An 8,681-nucleotide genomic window follows, 5' to 3' on the forward strand; every position below is an offset into this window, starting at 1 on the left:
TAGTGCAGGTCTGGGCCCCAGACGCTCAGCAGGAGGTGGAGCCATCCTTTTGTGGCAGCAACACAGCCCTCTGCACATCCAGGGGGGCTACTCCTCCACCCTCACATCAAATGCAGGCCATCCTGTTGCCATCTCACCTACTCTTTTTTGAGGTCAGGACACTCCCCAGACCCTGTCACATCCAAACCCAGATGGTCAAAACACTATCAGGCAGAGGCACACAGGATGGTTTAAGACAAGAAACCAGCCCCTTCTAAAAGCGTGGTTTCTAAGCACACAATTTAAAAACCATCTTCACAAAAAGATGTGTTATTAAATTCTGAGTTCAGGCACACTAAACTCCATCTCTCCATCTTATGCCTACGGGAATATATGCTGGAAACATGTGACACAGCATTCCCCATTATGGCCTATGGGCAAGATGGCCTTGCAACAGTGAAAAACCAATTTGGCAGTATTTCACGGTCAGGACATAGTACACACCTCAGTACATGTCCTACCTTTCACATACACTGCACCCTGCCCAGGGCCTACTATAGGGGTGTCTAATGTGCATAAAAAGGGAAGGTAACGCCTGGAAAGTGGGTGCACTTGTCAGGACAACAAGGCAGTTAACAAACTGCGTGCAGGCACTGCAGTGACAGGCCCGAGATCCTCTTTTTAGGGCTACTTGTGTGGGTGGCACAATTAGCGCTGTAGGCCCACTTGTAGCATTTGCATTACCAGCCCTGGAACACATAGTGCACTTTACTAGGGACTTTACTAGTAAGACAAACATACCAATTATGGACAACCAATTACCATAACACTTTATACAGGGAACACTTGCACTTTGACACTGATCAGCAGCGGCAAAGTGCCGAAAGCATCAACGTCGGCAACATTATGTCAGAAAAAGGTGGGTGATGTGCGGGTCTCTATTGCAGACAATTTGAATAGAAAGGTTGTGTTTATATTTTATGCCACATCCATAAAAACATTTCTTTTAGCGCAAAACAGGACCTCACATAGTGAATTGGGAGTGGGTCACAGAGATAGTCTGCGCTTATATTAGTGAGCTGCTGCTGTGTTACAATACTGAAAACACACTGAATATGAGCTGCAAACACATTTAGAATTCAGACCAGGGTGCCTGTGCACTGTCAGTGATCTGGCCAAAGAGGGCATGAAAGAGCTGAAATTGGATCATAAATTCAAAGTTGCTATGAAACGGGGCCCCCAAAATATATTTGTCCCAGGGCCCTAAAATCCTTATGATGCCTCTTATTACGACCCACTGGAAACCATTTTACCAACCTTAGACTGATGACAGATTGCGTTCAAATCTGCAAAGCTTGAAAGATGTGCCTTGCAGGTTTATATGGAGCAGTTTGAGTTGGGTGCAAAATGAACTGAGCCATTTTCCCAGGATTGTAACCTGCGCCCTGCAAGTAACATCAGTATTTCTGAAACCAAAGCGTTTGATCAATGATCTATCTTATATAAAATACAAGTCTGTGATGTTCATGTTACACTCTGTGCTCTGCAGTAGGCACAGTAACCCGCTATACTATTATATAATGAGGCAAACTTCTAGCTGAAGAATGGAGTGCATTAATTCTACTCCTCAATGCTCGGCTCCAGAGACTCAGCCCCTCAAGACACTACCTTCTTTTACCTCCACCGCCAGTGTATGGCTGCCTGGAGTGAGGGTTTTAATTTCCACCACTGATTCTGGTAGTGCAGCAGCTTCACTTTACAACGAATTAAAAATGACTACAAGTGCCTTAGTGCCAAGAAAAAACCTGCCCTGGTTGAGCTACTCAAACATAGAATCCGGAAACCTGAGAGCAGGCAGTGATTAATTTGAGCCAGTGGTTCGTCATTAGGCTTGGATCTACAGAAAGACAGGGAACAACAGAAAGAAGAAGAGAAAGAGGGGAATATATATACAAAGAATCAGCACAAGTGAAAAAAGTGGCAGGGAGAATCTGGTGGTGGGTTCAAGAGACGTGGTGTGGAATCAAAGCTGGGCAGCTTTGGTATTCGTTTCCTGACCTTTAATGACGTCTGTCACGGGCTTCTGAACACAACTTTGGGCCAGTACTTTTACAAAGGAAGCGCTGTGTGCCTGGAATATGGTATGGAGGTCCTGCAAGTGAGGCTTGAGTACTTTTCAGGTGCCAGCTGCTGTAGTATTGAAACGTCTGTTTAATAGTTCCCATCTCAGCCTCTAGGTGGCAACAGAGAACAGGGAGAAAATCATAGAAACTTTCTCTGCTGTTTTAAAAACCATAACCACTAACTAGGAGAAAGTAAGTGAGTGGTTGGAATAATCGCAACTACTAGAATCCTAATAGGGGCTGTCCGAACAAAAGGTATATATGCTTCTGTGGAAAACCCAAGTTTCCTAGTTCCAACACATTCCCAAGTTCTCTGTAGATTTTGGGAATGTTGGTAAGTTTCTGCAGAGTTGTGAAATTTTGGAAACTACCTGCAGATTTGTTGTTACTATCTGAGTTTCCTGGAAGCGAGAAAACTTGTTTGTGCATTAGAAAGGAAGGTAGACTGACTAGGGCCAGGAGCTGCAGCCATTGTGGGAACTAGTCCCTGGATTAACAATGCTGAGACACTGACAGCATGAACGCCAATTCACCAAAATGCAAGGGGGTAGCGGAAGTGACATCACATGCCCTTTGATCTTCAATTTCACATACACACACACACACATGGTTACACAAACACACACATTCATACTTACACACACACACTCACCCATAAGCATGCCGATAACATACATTTCAAAGCATTATTTTTTTACTTACCTCAGCTGCCAGGGAAGATCATATTCCAGTTAATAGTACTCCATTTTATATTACACTAATAGTGAATAATGAAAAAGTATTCACCATTAGTGCAATAATACAATTAAGAATAAACAAAGAGAGTGGAGCCCCGAGTACAGATGAGCTGCCACTGTGTTCCTCCTGGCCACTGATTTTGCCATCTCTGAGGCCAGGGGTCGCAAAGGTAGTGCCAGGGGTCGCAAGGGGCAAGCGAGGGGTAGCTGCTGTCTGGGATGAGCAGTCTCCACCAGTAAGAGGGGTAGCCGGAGGTCAAGATGTCCTAAAGCAGGCAAGGACAATATTCCCCCATCCTTTCCCTCAGCCCTTGTATGTGGCAATACTGACCTGAGCACCTGTATAGTAGGTCTTTGCAGAAGCTGTTAATAACAAACGTAACCACAGTAACAAAGTAAATCACGACGACCAGATGTCCAAAAACACAAAGCAAGTTTCTTAGAATCTTCAGTCTTTAATTCTCTTGTAGATTCTTCTCATCAAGTCAAATACTGTGACTGGTCGGTAGCCCAAAGTCAACACGTGTTTCGTCGCCTCTTGTTAAATGCACATGCAACTTTTTCAAGGCTCGATTGGCTTATCTTGGTAACTGTTAGCGTGAGGTGATATTTCCGACCCACACGATCCTCCGGCGTGGGTTAATTTTCTCTAGGGGCTGAGATGTCCCGATGTGCTTAATCCAGTGTTTTGTTTTTCAAACGTACTTGTGTGAATATCTCTCGTTCAAATCTCCCCCACATGCCGGCGTCCTCGATTCCTTCAGTTTTTGGACATATGGTCGTTTACTTTGGTACTGTGCTTACGTTTGTTATTAAATTGATATTGACGTGTGCTAGGGAACTTTTGTAAATTGCTTAGTTGCAGCTTAGGCCGCAGCATTCAGGAGAAGTGGGTGGTTCTCTCCTCCCTGTAGAACCGTATAACACTTTTCCAGGAAAATACAAATTAATGAATATTTCCGGTGGCGCCTTCCCTATGTCCAATACCACTAATCTCCTGTGATTACCTTTGCAGAAGCTGCCCTGCCCCACTCACTCGCTGTCACCCAGTGACTCATTTCCCCTATAACTCTGGGGCATATTATCAAGCCAGGCGATAAAATTATCGCCATTTTAGCTGTAGAAAACTGCCGCTAAAACAGCGATGATGGGCTTGATAATATGCTCTGTGGAATTCCAATTGAAATCCATATTAGATGTGAAGGATATTTAACATGGGCTTCAATTGGAATTCCACAGAGCATATTATCAAGCCCATCATCGCCGCTTTAGCGGCAGTTTTCTGCCGCTAAAAGGGCGATAATTGTATCGCCTGGCTTGATAATATGGCCCTCAATTCTGCAAGCATGTGTGCAGTGCTAGAGGCACAAGCATATGTGGGGGGGGTGAGAAGCTATTGAGAACATGAATGGGGGAGACTGAGACATTGAATAAGGCCTCACAAACTGTAGCTGAAGAGAGATATGTGTGAGGGAGACCAAACCTGTTTTATTTCAAGAAGTATGTTTTCTAAACATTCCGAAATGTTCAAAATAAATGCGCACTTTGATGTACTTTCAGCATTTTTGGCTTTGGTCTTAGAAACATTATTATGATCATCCCCACAGTTTACACAGACGTTACCATTTTCAATCGCAATTTGAACAAATTGTTGCGTCTTTTCACACATTTTCTGAAAAATTGGACTGTGTCTACTCTTAGCCCTGAATAAACTCTCACTGAAGCCTAAAGTCCTTTAACACCAGTGGAGGCAAACAGGCGCAGTTCAGAAGCCCACACGGCAGAAGACATGCAGGACACACAGGGCACTGCTGAGACAAGGGGCACTGCTGAGACAAGGGGCACTGCTGGGAGAAGGGGCAGGCTCTCTGGGCCCGATTCACAGAACTAACTTAAGGCAAAATCCTAAACTTACTACCATTTTGGTATTCACAGAAGACACTTACTCATTTCGGTATTCACAGAAGTTAGCAGTCCTAACTTTAGGACTCCTAAATGCCTTCTGTAAATACCGAAAGTTTTCAAATTAGGATTTTTCTCAATTTAGTAGTACTAAAGTTAGGACACCTAACTTTAGGACTCCTAAATGCCTTCTTTGAATACCGAAAGTCTTAAAATTAGGATTTTTCTCAATTTAGTAGTACTAAAGTTAGAACACCTAACTTTAGGACTCCTAAATGCCTTCTGTGAATACCGAAAGTCTTAAAATTAGGATTTTTCTCAGTTTAGTAGTAGTAAAGTTGAGAAAATTGCTAATTTTAAGACTTTCGGTATTCACTGGAGTCCTAAAGTTAGGAGTCCTAACTTTACTACTACTAAATTGTGAAAAATCCTAATTTTAAGACTTTCGGTATTCACAGAAGGCATTTAGGAGTCCTAAAGTTAGGAGTCCTAACTTTACTACTACTAAACTGAGAACAATCCTAATTTTAAGACTTTCGGTATTCACAGAAGGCATTTAGGAGTCCTACAGTTAGGAGTCCTAACTTTAGTACTACTAAATTGAGAAAAATCCTAACTTTAAGACTTTCGGTATTCACAGAAGGCATTTAGGAGTCCTAAAGTTAGGACTCCTAACTTCTGTGAATACCAAAATGAGTAAGTGCCTTCTGTGAATACCAAAATGAGTAAGTGCCTTCTGGGAATACCAAAATTGTAGTAAGTTTAGGATTTTGTCTTAAGTTAGTTCTGTGAATCGGGCCCGGAGGGCCCAGTGGCTCTGGCATCTCAGTGTAGAGCCCTGTTAGGGAAGCACAGAGCTAATGTCCTGTAAGGGGTGTACTGACAGGAAGGACACACAGCAACACAACTATAGCACTGGCAGGGGTGTACAGGGAGGAAGGACACACAGCTAGAGGCCTATAGTACTGGCAGGGGTGTAACGGGAGGAAGGACACACATCTGGCGGCCTATAGCACTGGCAGGGGTGTACAGGGAGGGAGGACACACAGCTAGAGGCCTATAGCACTGGCAGGGGTGTACAGGGAGGAAGGACACACAGCTAGAGGCCTATAGCACTGGCAGGGGTGTACAGGGAGGAAGGACACACAGCTAGAGGCCTATAGTACTGGCAGGGGTGTAACGGGAGGAAGGACACACAGCTAGAGGCCTATAGCACTGGAAGGGGTGTACAGGGAGGAAGGACACACATCTGGCGGCCTATAGCACTGGCAGGGGTGTACAGGGAGGGAGGACACACAGCTAGAGGCCTATAGCACTGGCAGGGGTGTACAGGGAGGAAGGACACACAGCAACACACCTATAGCACTGGCAGGGGTGTACAGGGAGGAAGGACACACAGCTAGAGGCCTATAGCACTGGCAGGGGTGTACAGGGAGGGAGGACACACAGCTAGAGGCCTATAGCACTGGCAGGGGTGTACAGGGAGGGAGGACACAGAGCAACACACCTATAGCACTGGCAGGGGTGTACAGGGAGGAAGGACACACTGCTAGACACCTATAGCACTGGCAGGGGTGTACAGGGAGGGAGGACACACAGCTAGAGGCCTATAGCACTGGCAGGGGTGTACAGGGAGGAAGGACACACATCTGGCGGCCTATAGCACTGGAAGGGGTGTACAGGGAGGAAGGACACACAGCTAGAGGCCTATAGTACTGGCAGGGGTGTAACGGGAGGAAGGACACACAGCTAGAGGCCTTTAGAACTGGCAGGGGTGTACAGGGAGGAAGGACACACATCTGGCGGTCTATAGCACTGGCAGGGGTGTACAGGGAGGAAGGACACACAGCTAGAGGCCTATAGCACTGGCAGGGGTGTACTGGGAGGAAGGACACACAGCTAGAGGCCTATAGCACTGGAAGGGGTGTACAGGGAGGAAGAACACACAGCTAGAGGCCTTTAGCACTGGCAGGGGTGTACAGGGAGGAAGGCCACACAGCTAGAGGCCTTTAGCACTGGCAGGGGTGTACAGGGAGGGAGGACACACAGCTAGAGGCCTATAGCACTGGCAGGGGTGTACAGGGAGGAAGGACACACATCTGGCGGCCTATAGCACTGGAAGGGGTGTACAGGGAGGAAGGACACACAGCTAGAGGCCTATAGTACTGGCAGGGGTGTAACGGGAGGAAGGACACACAGCTAGAGGCCTTTAGAACTGGCAGGGGTGTACAGGGAGGAAGGACACACATCTGGCGGTCTATAGCACTGGCAGGGGTGTACAGGGAGGGAGGACACACAGCTAGAGGCCTATAGCACTGGCAGGGGTGTACAGGGAGGGAGGACACACAGCTAGAGGCCTATAGCACTGGCAGGGGTGTACAGGAGGGAGGACACACAGATAGAGGCCTATAGCACTGGAAGGGGTGTACAGGGAGGAAGGACACACAGCTAGAGGCCTATAGTACTGGCAGGGGTGTAACGGGAGGAAGGACACACAGCTAGAGGCCTTTAGAACTGGCAGGGGTGTACAGGGAGGAAGGACACACATCTGGCGGTCTATAGCACTGGCAGGGGTGTACAGGGAGGGAGGACACACAGCTAGAGGCCTATAGCACTGGCAGGGGTGTACAGGGAGGGAGGACACACAGCTAGAGGCCTATAGCACTGGCAGGGGTGTACGGGAGGGAGGACACACAGCTAGAGGCCTATAGCACTGGCAGGGGTGTACAGGGAGGGAGGACACAGAGCAACACACCTATAGCACTGGCAGGGGTGTACAGGGAGGAAGGACACACTGCTAGACACCTATAGCACTGGCAGGGGTGTACTGGGAGGAAGGACACACAGCTAGAGGCCTATAGCACTGGCAGGGGTGTACAGGGAGGAAGGCCACACAGCTAGAGGCCTTTAGCACTGGCAGGGGTGTACAGGGAGGGAGGACACAGAGCTAGAGGCTTATAGCACTGGCAGGGATGTACAGGGAGGAAGGACACACAGCAACACACCTATAGCACTGGCAGGGGTGTACAGGGAGGAAGGACACACAGCTAGAGGCCTATAGTACTGGCAGGGGTGTACAGGGAGGGAGGACACACAGCTAGAGGCCTATAGCACTGGCAGGGGTGTGCAGGGAGGGAGGACACACAGCTAGAGACCTATAGCACTGGCAGGGGTGTACAGGGAGGAAGGACACACAGCTAGAGACCTATAGCACTGGCAGGGGTGTACAGGGAGGAAGGCCACACAGCTAGAGGCCTTTAGCACTGGCAGGGGTGTACAGGGAGGGAGGACACACAGCTAGAGGCCTATAGCACTGGAAGGGGTGTGCAGGGAGGGAGGACACACAGCTAGAGACCTATAGCACTGGCAGGGGTGTACAGGGAGGAAGGACACACAGCTAGAGACCTATAGCACTGGCAGGGGTGTACAGGGAGGAAGGCCACACAGCTAGAGGCCTTTAGCACTGGCAGGGGTGTACAGGGAGGGAGGACACACAGCTAGAGGCCTATAGCACTGGCAGGGGTGTACAGGGAGGAAGGACACACATCTGGCGGCCTATAGCACTGGAAGGGGTGTACAGGGAGGAAGGACACACAGCTAGAGGCCTATAGTACTGGCAGGGGTGTAACGGGAAGAAGGACACACAGCTAGAGGCCTTTAGAACTGGCAGGGGTGTACAGGGAGGAAGGACACACATCTGGCGGTCTATAGCACTGGCAGGGGTGTACAGGGAGGGAGGACACAAAGCTAGAGGCCTATAGCACTGGCAGGGGTGTACAGGGAGGGAGGACACACAGCTAGAGGCCTATAGCACTGGCAGGGGTGTACAGGGAGGGAGGACACAGAGCAACACACCTATAGCACTGGCAGGGGTGTACAGGGAGGAAGGACACACTGCTAGACACCTATAGCACTGGCAGGGGTGTACTGGGAGGAAGGA

The sequence above is a fragment of the Lissotriton helveticus genome, chromosome 7 (assembly GCF_964261635.1).
Source record: "Lissotriton helveticus chromosome 7, aLisHel1.1, whole genome shotgun sequence".
NCBI lineage: Eukaryota > Metazoa > Chordata > Amphibia > Caudata > Salamandridae > Lissotriton > Lissotriton helveticus.